This window comes from Chiloscyllium punctatum, chromosome 3 (genome assembly GCF_047496795.1).
Source record: "Chiloscyllium punctatum isolate Juve2018m chromosome 3, sChiPun1.3, whole genome shotgun sequence".
Lineage (NCBI taxonomy): Eukaryota > Metazoa > Chordata > Chondrichthyes > Orectolobiformes > Hemiscylliidae > Chiloscyllium > Chiloscyllium punctatum.
The window spans coordinates 84,343,915-84,356,214 of NC_092741.1; the positions used below are offsets into that span (position 1 = coordinate 84,343,915).

General features: G+C 42.3%; 1 long non-coding RNA gene across 1 annotated transcript; it reads left to right on the top strand.

Annotated features, from left to right (window-relative positions):
• Positions 1-19: 19 nt before the first annotated feature.
• Positions 20-12,264, top strand: LOC140461432 (uncharacterized). Its single transcript, XR_011954514.1, has 2 exons — positions 20-246; positions 11,389-12,264. It is a non-coding gene; the product is annotated as an uncharacterized lncRNA (long non-coding RNA).
• The last annotated feature ends 36 nt before the right edge of the window (positions 12,265-12,300 follow it).

Below are 12,300 nucleotides of genomic sequence, written 5' to 3' on the forward strand. Positions count from 1 at the left end.
CCGTCAGCAGCACCGCGCGCGTTCCAACTGCCGTGTCACGAGCACGTCCGTGACGTAGGTGACCAACGGACACTTTGGGAAGGACCAACGGAAAGGGTCAAGTGGGCAGCTGGCATTATGGGATAAATAAACCCAGACGAATTGGTTAGGAATACGATCAACAAGAAATCCAATGTCGGATGATTAAATACCATATGTCCTGAACGGTGGTAACAGCAGAAGTGGTAACTTGTTTGATATCTAAATGTGCGTAAATTAATCCAATTTATTTAAGTAACTGGGAGGAATCAGGCCGAAGTGACCTAGTCTATAATTTGTCCTTGTAACTGTACAATCTGCATGGAAATATGACAAACCTTTCATGAATATATCTGAGCTTCATTTTGAGCAGAAATAAAGTGGATTAAGGGAGCATTGTCACAATGTGATAGCTAACTTTTAAGACACGTTGCTGAGTTTTGAACTGTCTTCACTCCCGGAAACGAACGAAGAATTTTACAGGCAACACTTCTGAATTTCTGTGGCAATGTTTCCTCTCAAAAAAGGGATAATTCATGTTGAGAACCAAAAGTCTGTAGACTTCACAGTTATCCCGCTTCTCGCTGCAGACTAGGAATGAGTCATACAGCACGGAAATTTACCCATCAATCCAAACCGAACATAATCCCAAAATAGATTAGAGTGGTGCTGGAAAAGCACAGCAGGTCAGGCAGCATCCGAGCAGCAGGAAAATCGACGTTTCGAGCAAAAGCCCTTCGTGCTCCTTTTCTGATGAAGGGCTTTTGCCCGAAACGTTGATTTTCCTGCTGTGCTTTTTTAGCACCACTCTAATCTAGACTCTGATTTCCAGCACCTGCAGTCCTCACTTTTGCCTACTTGATTATAATCCCAAAATAAACTACTCACACCTGCCTACTTCTGCCCATACCCCTCCAAACGTTTCTTTTTCAAATATCTTGTTTGTCCGTTTCGGATACTGCTGATGGGGACAGCTGACCAAGGGAAAGCCATAGTTGTCAGGTCTCTGATTCTGAGCCTGGCACTGTGGCTCAGAAGGGTAGGTGGGAGAATAGAAAAGCGCTAGTGGTAGGGGACTCATTGGTTAGATGGATTAACAGAAGAATTTGCAGTCCGGAAGGTTTGTTGGAAGGTATGTTGCCTCCCAGGCACCAGAGTCTGGGATGTCACCAGTTGGGTTTACAAGATTCTGAAGGGGGAGAGTGAACAGCTAGAAATTGTGGTACATACTGGCACCAATAAAGGGATTGAGGATCTGAAAAATGATGACAGGGAGCTCGGATGGAAAAGCAGGACGAATAGTGTACACAGGTCTGCTAATGGTGCCACAAGACATGTGAGGAACAGTCAGCGAGTGCAGCTTAACACGTGGCTGCGCGGCTGGTGTAGGAGGGAGGGCTTCAGATACTTAGACCATTGGGATGCCTTCTGGGGAAGGTGGGATCTGTGTATGAAGGACAGGTTGCATCTGAACTGGAGGGGCACAAGTGTCGTGGGTGGGCGATTTACTAGAGTGGTTCGGGAGAGTTTAAACTAGTTGGCAGGAGGGTGGGAACCAGAGCTACACATCTGGGGCGGGGGGGGGGAGGCGGTGGTAGCTGTAGATAAGGTAGTGACAGGATGTAGTGAATGTATTGGGAAGGTTTTTCATGTGTTGGAACAAAGGGATCGGTTAAAGTGTGTCTGCTTTAACACAAGGGGTGTCAGAAATAAGAGTGACAAACTTAGAGCATGGCTCAGTACTTGGGGCTATGATGTTGTAGCCATAACAGAGATGTGGGGGTTTTTTTAGGTTAGATTCCTTACAGTGTGGAAACAGGCCCTTCAGCCGAAACAGTACACACCAACCCTCCGAAGAGCAACCCACCCAGGCCTGTTTCCCCTTTGACTAAGGCACCTAACACTGTGGGCAATTTAGCATGCCAATTCACCTGCCCTGCACATCTTTGGATTGTGGGAGGAAACCAGAGCACCCAGAGGAAACCCACGCAGGCATGGGGAGAGAACGTGCAAACTCCACACAGACAGTCACCCAAGGCTGGAATCAAACTTGGCACCCTGGTGCTGTGAGACAGCAGTGCTAACCACTGAGCCACCGGGGGTTTCACAGGGTCAGGAATGGTTTCAGGGTTTAGGAGATTTAAAAAGAATTGGGGGGGTGGGGAGCGTGTAACATTGCTAATCAGAGAGTGCATCACAGCTACAGAAGTGAAGGTTGTTGAGAAAGATTTGTCTACTGAGTCAGTATGGGGGGAAGCTAGGAACAGCAAGGGAGCAGTCACCTCATTGGGGTCTTCTACAGACCCCCTAATAGCAGTAGGGAAATTGAAGGCCGGCAGATTTTGGAAAAGTGCAGACGTAGCAGCGTTGTTGTTATGGGTGACTTCAACTTTCCCAATACTGACTGGAACCTGCTCAGTGCAGATGGTTTTGATGGAGCTGTTTTTGTCAGGTGTGTTCAGGAGGGTTCCCTTACTCAGGATATAGACAGGCCGACGAAGGATCAGGCCATTTTGGATTTGGTGCTCGGCAATGAGCCAGGACAGGTGTCAGATCTCGCGATGGGAGATCACTTTGGTGACAGTGAGCACAACTGTCTCATATTTACCATTGCCATGGAGAGGGAAAGGAGCAGTTACCATGGGAAATATTTAATTGGGGAAAAGGAAATTATGACGCTATCAGGCAGGAGTTGCGAAGTATGGATTGGGAGCAATTGTTCCACGGAAAGGGCACAACAGACATATGGAGAGTGTTAAGGAGCAGTTGTTGCGAGTGATACATAAATTTGTTCCTCTGAGACAGGCAAGAAGAGGTAAGATAAAGGAACCTTGGATGACGAGAACAGAAGAACTTCTCGTCAAAAAGAAGAAGGCAGCTTACGTAAAGTGGAGGAAACAAGTATCTATCACAGTTTTAGCAGATTACAGGCTTGCTACAAAGGAGCTCAGAAATGGACTGAGGAGAACCAGGAGGGGGACACAAGAAAGGCTTGGCAGGAAGGATTAGGGAGAACCCAATGGTATTTTACTCACACATGAGGAACAAGAGAATGACCAGGGAGAAGGTAGGGCCGATCAGGGTTAGCATAGGGAACTTGTGCGTTGAGTCTGAACAGGTATGGGAAGCCATAAATGAGCTTTTTTGCTTCTGTTTTCTCTAAGGAAAGAGACCTTGTTGTGATTGAGAACTTTGAGGAGCAGGGAAACAGGCTTGAACTGATCGAGATTGAGGAGGATGATGTGGGGGAAAGTTTGGCAAACATTAAGATCGATAAGTCCGCAGGGCCAGACCAGATTTATCCTAGGTTGCTCCAGGAAGCGAGAAAGGAAGTTGCTAAGCAGCAGGCAAAGATCTTTGCTTTCTCACTTTCCATGGGAGTCATACCGGAGGATTGAAGGAAGGCGAATGTTGTTCCTCTTTTCAAGAAGGGGAATAGGAAAATCCCTGGCAATTACAGACCAGTCAATCTTATGTCTGTGATCAGCAAAGTTTTGGAAATAATTCTGAGGGATAGGATTTATGACTATTTAGAAAAGCATAGCATGATTAAAGGCAGTCAGTACGGCTTTGTGAGGGGCAGGTCATGCCTCACAAATATTATTGAGTTCTTTTAGGAGGTGACGAGACAGGTTGACAGAGGTCAAGCAGTGGACGTGGTATACATGGACATCAGCAAGGCATTTGATAAGGTTCCCCATGGTAGGCTCATTCATAAAGTCAGGAGATAAGGGATAGAGGGAGATTTGACTGTCTGGATTCAGAATTGGTTGGCTGACAGAAGGCAGAGAGTGGTTGTAGATGGAAAGTCTTCTGCCTGGAGGTCAGTGATGAGTGGCATCCCTGTTCTTGGGCCTCTGGTGTTTGTAGTTTTTATAAATGAGGGAGTTGAGGAGTAAGTTAGTAAGTTTGCTGATGACACGAAAGGTTGGAAGTGCCGTTGATAGTTTGGAGGGCTATTGCAGGCTGCAGCACAAAACTGACAGTATGCAGAGCTGGGTTGAGAAATGGCAGATGGATAAATGCAAAGTGATGCATTTTGGAAGGTTGAACATTAATGCTGAATATAGGATTAAAGGCAGGATTTTTGGCAGTGTGGAGGAACAGCAGGATCTTGGTGTTCAAGTGCATGGATCCCTCAAACTTGCCACCCAAGTGGATAGGGTTGTTAAGTAAGCATATGGTGTTTTAATTTTCATTAATAGGTGGATTGAGTTTAAGAACCACGAGATTTTGCTGCAGCTCTACAAAACCCTGGTGAGACCACACTTGGAATACTGTATCCAGTTCTGGTCACCCTATTTTAGGAAAGATGTGGAGGCATTGGAGAGGGTGGAAAGGAGTTTTACCAGGATGCTGCCTGGACTGGAGGGCTTGCCTTATGAGGAAAGGTTGACTGAGCTCGGACTTTTTTCTCTGGAGAGAAGGAGGAAGAGAGGTGACCTGATCAATGTGTACAAGGTAATGAGAGGCATGGACAGAGTCGATAACCGAAGACTTTTCCCCAGGGCAGGATTAACTGTCACGAGGGATCATAGTTTTAAGGTGTTAGGAGGAAGATATAGAGGAGAAGTCAGGACGAGGTTCTTTACTCAGAGAGTTGTGAGCACATGGAATGTGTTGCCAGGAGTAGTGGTGGAAGTAGTGTCACTAGAGACATTTAAGTGACTACTGGACATGCACATAGTTTAGGTTATTTTACTTTAGATTAGGATTACTCCTCAGCACAACATCATGGGCCGAAGGGCCTGTACTGTGCTGTATTTTCTATGTTCTATCTATCTAGATGGTCTTTTAAATATTGTAATTGTACCTACATCCACCACTTCCTCAGGAAGCTCATTCCACGTGTGAACCATCCTCTGTGTAAAAAGAAAACCTCATATCTTAAAATCTCTCTCCTCTCACCTTAAAAATGTGCCCCGTAGTCTTGAAATTCCCCATCCTGGGGAAAAGACAACTATGATAAACTCTATTTATACCTCTCATTATTTTATAAACTTCTATCAGCTCACCTCTCAACCCCCTATGCTCCAGTGAAAGAAGTTCCAGCCCATCCAGCCTTTCTTTATAACTCAAAGTTAAAAATCACACAACACCAGGTTATAGTCCAACGGGTTTAATTGGAAGCACTAGCTTTCGGAGCGCCGCTCCTTCATCAGGTCATTGTAGAGTACACAATTGTAAGACACAGAATTTATAGCAAAAGTTTAAAGTGTGATGTAACTGAAATTATACATTGAAAAATACCTTGACTGTTTGTTAAGTCTCTCAACCATGATGGTTTCACTTCTTTCATATTTAAATCACAAAACATTTTTTAAAAAAGTTACATTCTCAGGTTAACTGTAACAATTGGTGTCAGCACAGATAAAATGTTGAGATGTTGAAGGTGTTAGCCCCCTGTGTTCCCTGCCTGTGCCCTAATGTTTAGACTGATTCTAATCTAAAAAGTGAGTTAACAGAGTCTTACATGGATTCATGAAATTTCTGAGCAAAGTATAGTATAACTCTTTAAGTACAAATTCACCCACAAACATATGTGCATGTGGGTTGTTGTGTGTGTGTGTCTGGGGTGGGGGGTTTGTGAATTTCTGTAAGAGAGAGTGTGTATGTGTGTCTGTGAGTGGGAAGTGGTCTTAAGTCTGTGAGAGGCTGTATGTGAGAGTGTATGTGTCTGTAGGAGTATGTGTAAGTCTGTATGTCTGGGGTGGGGGGTTGTGAGTGTCTGTGAGAGAGAGTATATATGTGTGTGAGTGTAAAGTGTCTAAGTCTGTGAGAGGATGCATCTGTGAGTGTGGGAGTGTGTATGTCTGTAGGAGTGTGTATGTGTGTGTATGTCTGGGGTGGGGGGTTGTGAGTGTCTGTGAGAGAGAGTGTATATATGTATTTGAGTGTAAAATGTCTAAGTCTGTGAGAGGATGCATATGTGAGTATGGGAATGTGTGTGTCTGTAGGTGTGTGTGTGTCTGGGCTGGGGGTTGTGAGGGTCTGTGTGAGAGAGTGTACATATATATGTGAGTGTAAAGTATGTAAATCTGTGAGAGGGTGCATATGTGAGTGTGTGAGTGCCTGTGTGCGTGTCTGTGTATAGGAGTGCCTGTGTGTGTGTGTGTGTGTATATAGTGCAATGGTGGTCACCTGTAGTGTGACATGAAACCAAGGTCCCGGTTGAGGCTCTCACTATGGGTACCAAACTTAGCTATCAGCCTCTGTTTGGCCACTTTTCACTGCTGCCTGTCCTGAAGTCCGCCTTGGAGGATGGTCACCCACAGGTCCGAAGTCGAATGTCCTGGACTGCTGAAATATTCTCCATCTGGGAGGGAACACTTCTGTCTATTGATTGTTGTGCGGTGCCCATTCAACCGTTGCCATAGCCTTTGCTCAGTTTCACCAATGTACCATGCCTCAGGGCATCCTTGCCTGCAGTTTATGAGATAGACAACGTTGGCTGAGTCGCGTAGTACCTGCCACGTACATAGTGAGAGGTGTCCCCACGTGTAATGGTGGTATCTATGTCCACACTCTGAAACGTCTTGCAGCGCCTACCATGACAGGGTTGTATGGAGTTGTCTTGAAAGCCGGGCAATTTGCTACTCAAACCGTCCATATCCAGCACCATCCTAATATATCTCTTCTTAACATTATTTTATAAACATCTATCAGGTTTTGCTTTCAAGATCGGCATGAATCTTTTTTGGATGTTTTCATCAGGTTGGTATCACACAAATAAACTTAACCTCTTTTGAGAAACTCAAAACCTATCTGGCTATCTTTTTGAAACCATTGCACAAATTAGTTAAAAAACAGAATTAAGTTCATCTTTTCAAATTGTAAACAAATATCAACAGGCACACCATTACCTCCAAGTTTTTCTCTAAAGCACTCACTATGCCAATTAGGAAATATTACCCTTCCTTCAGTGTCTGTGTGTCAAAATCCTCAAACTCCCCCCCCCCCCCAACAGCATTTTGGGGATACCTACACAAAGTGGACTGCAGAGGGTAAAGATGGAGGCTCACCACCACAATTTCAACGGTACAATGGCAGTACAGTAGGGCTTCTGAGCCCGGAGTTCAACTGCTCTGTCTGCCTTTTGTTTCTTTTCTTTCTTTTTTTCTCTTTTAGTGTACTGCTTGTTGAAGACCCCAGTGCAGACTCGCATCAGAGGCAAGTTTGGGGTCCCAGTGGCTTCTGCATTGAGGTCTTCCTAGCGTTGATTCATGCCTGCTATGGCTGAGGCAAATTCAGATTTCTGGCAACATCTATGTCCAGCGCAAATTCATGGAGGCACCTGCGGAGGCAAGTTTAGGCCAGCACGAGACCTGGCAGCAGTGGCAAGGTGGGCTCAAAGCAGACTCATGGTGACAGCGGAGTAGAGTTTGGGCTGGTGACATTGGTGAGATCCAGTAAGGATTCATGATGGGAAGGGCATTGGTGGAGGTCAGGTGGCACCAAAACGTGATGACTGTCATTCCTGTGCCAGTGGTGAAGGGAAGGGGACTCCTGCCTGGACACCATGCCCAAGGCAGAGCACTTAATAAGAAGGTCTGTAAAGTTGAACACTTTTTCTTTATTTTTCCATCTTTTATATTCTATGTTTTGGTTTATTTTTCTGTGTTTTAAGACAGTACTGGAGAGTAGTGGCAATACACAACATTTTTTACTGTATTTTTTATCAACAACATACTTTTAAAAATAAATAACAAGTGCCAAATGAGAAATACAGGGAAGCCATTTCCTATTTCCTTTCAATTTAGCTTAGTTTGGTCCAATAAGGGTAGGGCTTATACGATTAATGGTGGGGCCTTGGGAAGTGCTGTAGAACAGAGGGACCTAGGGGTGCAGGAATTTGATTCTTCAAAGTTTGCATCACGTGCAGACAAAGTGATTAAAAAGGGAAGCCATTTGGCACGCTTGCCTTTATTGCTCTGTCCTTTGAATATAGGAGTTAGAAAGTCATGTTGAGGTTGTACTGGACAATGGTGAGGCCTGTTCTGGAATACTGTGTACAGTTCTGATTTTCCAGTTATAGAAATGATATTATCAAGCTGGAGAGGGTTCAGAAGAATATTATTGGGTATTGAAGGTTTGAGTTATAAAGAAAGGCTGGAAAGGCTGGGACTTCTTTCACTGGAGCGTAACAAGTTGAGAGGCAACCTAATAGAAGTTTATAAAATAATGAGAGGTATAGAGAGAGTAAATGCTAGTTGCCTTTTCCCTAGGATGGGGGCTTTCAAGATTGGGGGCACATTTTAAATCTCTCTCCTCTCACCTTAAAAAAGACATGGGAAGCAAATTTTATTACAGAGGATGGTTTGCATGTGGAATGGACATCCTGAGGAAGTGATAGATGCAGGTACAATTACAATTACAATGTTTAAAAGACCATCTGGATAGATACTTGAACAGGAAAGGTTTGGAGGGATATGGGCCAGGAGCAGGTAGGTGGGATTATGTTCAGCATGGACTGGTTGAACCATGCTGTATGATTCGATGGTGCACCAGTAAATCGGAGAGGCAAAAGTGGAATTTTTTATGACCAATTTGCATTTATGCCCTATCCCATGCAATCATAGTTTTAGGCCTCTGTTTACAACCATTGGAAATAATATTACAAATCAAATGAAATGTCTTCTTCTTAACAATTAGTCCAACAGAGGAACAAAATGGCAACTTGTTCTAAGTGTCATATCCATGTCTAAATTCAGAATTCTAATTACCTAATGTGAGATAATTGCCAATCAGGTCTTGTCAGAAGATAAAGTGTGTCTATTCAAAAGTGTCTTATCATCTTCCCCCTTGGTCCAAGTCTTATGGAGTAACCACATTACATTGAAGATTTAATAGTAGAGTACACAAAACTCCAAGAGAATACTGTCAACTTAATGCTATAGTCTACACTTCATTAAACCATTGACCACACCAACCAGATTTTTAAAATTCATTCATTAAGTGTGAATATTAGCTGAACCAATATTAATTTCCATTGAGAATGTGGTAGTGAGCTGCCTTCTTGAATTCTTGCAGTCCACTTGTTGTAGGTATCCCCACATGCTGTTAGGGAGTTTAAGGATTTTGACACAATGACACTGAAGGAATGGTAATATATTTCCAAGTCAGGATAGTGAATGCATTGGAGGAAAGCTTCAAAGTAATGATGTGCCCATTTGATATGTAAGTTTGAATTACATTTGGTGGTATGTTTTTTGTTCATAGCTTCAATCACATCCTTCCTACCAGTTTGTATATGCCATTACTTATCAGTGTATCTCGCGAATGAACCCACAAAAACTTTATTGAGCAATACTTGTAAAGCAACCCCAACTCCTAAGTGAGGTTGATTATGAACTACACCAACATTCATTTCAGCTTAATTTATCATAATCTCTCCCTCTCCTATCTTTCTGCTCTGAACTTCCCTCTCATTCCCCATCCCTTTTCCAATGTCACAATAAAAGGTGCTTCATACTTTGATTTTATATTTAAATTCAAACATATTCTTGTTTGACCAACTGGCTTTACTCATTCAAAAGAAGAAAGCTAATTATAATGTGATGACAAATGGTATAACTAGGGTAAAATGGAACTAGAGCCAAAAGGAAAATCTGTAATGCAACAAATGAACCTGTTGAACTATCCTGGTGTCCTGTGATTTTTGACCTTGTCCAACCCAGTCCAACACTGGCACTTCCACATCTTATCTAAGGAATGTTATACTGGCTTTGGCTATAGTTCAGAGAAAGTCCACTAGGTTGATCCCAGGTATAGAATGATTATCTTGAGATGTTAGTCGTGTCCTCATTAGAGTTGACAAAAATAGGAGGCGATCTGATTGAAATACATACAATTCTATGGGGACTTTACAAGTTAATCACAGAGAGGCTTTTTCCTCTCCTTGGCAGAGTCTGGTACCAAAGCACACAATCTCAGAATCTGGGCGCACCCAAATAAAAGAGAGATGGGAAGGAATTTCTTTTTTCAGAGGCTAGTGAATCTAAGGAATTCTTTACCAGAGGCCTGTTAAGCCAAGATCGGTAAGTATTTTCAAAACTGAAGTGAAGTTGAAGATAATTGGATCAGCCATGATCTCATGGAATGATACTCAAAAGACTACTCTTGTTTCTATGTCTTATATCTTATTGATAGCAAAGGTTGTGGAACTCTTCAGAAAATTACATTATTTCATCTGTCCTCAACACACACAAACCAAATTCACAGATAGTGTGGGGGCGTGGCTAGATCTTTGAAGCTGGAAATTTACAAAGCATCCAGAACTCTAATACTGCCGCAGATTATACATACCAATCCGCATTTGTAATTCTAAACAACCACACTTTGTGTCTGAGATAACTTTCATGGCTTACTGAAGTTGGGGAATTGTGTCTTGATTTGTTAATTTCATTGAGATACCAATGCACAGGTTTCCATATCACATCTTTAAGTAACTTCATATCGTGCATTGGTGAACTCCCTCTGATACTTGTATCTTTAAGTTTTCTAAATGCAGATAGTTTCAGGCCAAAAATGATATAGGGTCATAATCCTCCCTCTAATGTTGATTAACTTTTAACATCAATACCCTGCTTTCACCCTTTAAGTCACTCTTCAAATCAGTACCTATGTTAAATTCTGCTTTTTTCATTAAGTCAATATTGAATACACATGCCCAAGAGCTATATGCTGCGCAGTGCTTTGACTGCTGTCAGCTGCTAGAAGGCATTACAAACCATTACAAACAGCATTTTTGTCAAAGGACAACTTGCATGCTGTTCTGCATCAAACTCTTGTGAAATAACCTTCAAATATGTGTGCTAATTGCCTAGTGAGTACAAACCCACGATTTGTAACATCCTTTCCCCGGTAGCCCTGCACAAAGGTATCTATGGCTGATCTCATCCCAGCCTGTCATGCAGTACTCCCATCTTATTGCACATGGATACTTATGCCTGTATACTTGAAGAAAGAAATCAGGGCATGTATAATGATGAACAATGGAGTTAACCCACAACCTCACTTACCACCTGCTCACCATCACCTGTACCCCTACAGTCAGTTTCTTGGGCAATTAGGGATAAGCAATAAATGTTGGCCTTCCCACAAATTCTCACATTCCATGAAAGGATAAAATATTAAACATGATGAGAAGGATATTTTTAAAATGTTTTAAAAGATATGACTAGATTTAGAAGTGGCAATGACAATAAATGTTTAATATCTTTCCATGAGGCACAGAAAATTATAGGAACTGTTTGCAGGTAATATTTTAGCCAAAAGATGTCATACATAGTTAATGTCTGTAATGAGAAATGAAATTATAGGTCCACTTTATTGTCGAATGTCAAATAGATAATGATTATTTTTCTTCAGTTGTTTTCAGGCTGTACTGAAGAATATTCATGTGGTGCAACAACTGGAGAGAAGTTACTACATGATCTTGAAGCTTCCAAGTCATACAATGACAATCAAGAATTAAGAATGCTGCAGAAGTGGTCAGATGACTGCTGTTTGTAACCGCCCTCCACCTCTGCCCCAACAAACGTTGCATTGTCATTTACTGTCAAATATGAATGTAACAGAAAACCTGTTTGTTGGTGTCTCAGGACAGATATGACTAGAAACTATTCACAATTCTCACCCATATCTCAGGATGGGAGCAGGGGGTAATAAGGAAATATGGCAGAGTAGATGGGGCAGAGTAAGTGAGGGGAGAAGAGGCACATTGATAGGTATAGAAAGGGGCCTAGCTATGAAAGGGGCCTGGGTGACTTTTGAGGGGAGAGGATAGAGGTTGAATTGATGGGGCTGGATGAGGAGGCAGGGTAAAAAGGGAGCAATAAAAGTTCACAGGATCTTAAAAGATTTTACCTCCAGGTTGAAACAATTGCACTAAAAATGCTCATACTGTTATCAAAAGTAATATGGAATATAAAAGGTTATTGGTACAAGTATATTTCCACAAGACCTTCATTACATATTAATTAAGGTATTTTGTGCTGTATTAGGTACCAGAATGCAGGACGTATGTTTAAACATTAAAATATACCGCCGATACATTAAAACTCTAAAGCTAAATACATGGATGCCAGACGTCTATCAACAGGTTGAATACTATTGACATGAAACACTGACTTGGTTTCTCTCCACAAATGCTCCCTGACCTGTTGAGTACTTTCATACATTTTTGGTTCTCATGACTGTTGTTTCTCAATAAAATGTGTTGAAATGAAAGACAAATTTCAGTTACACTCTGCCTAACTTGAACCCTTGTGTTTATTACTT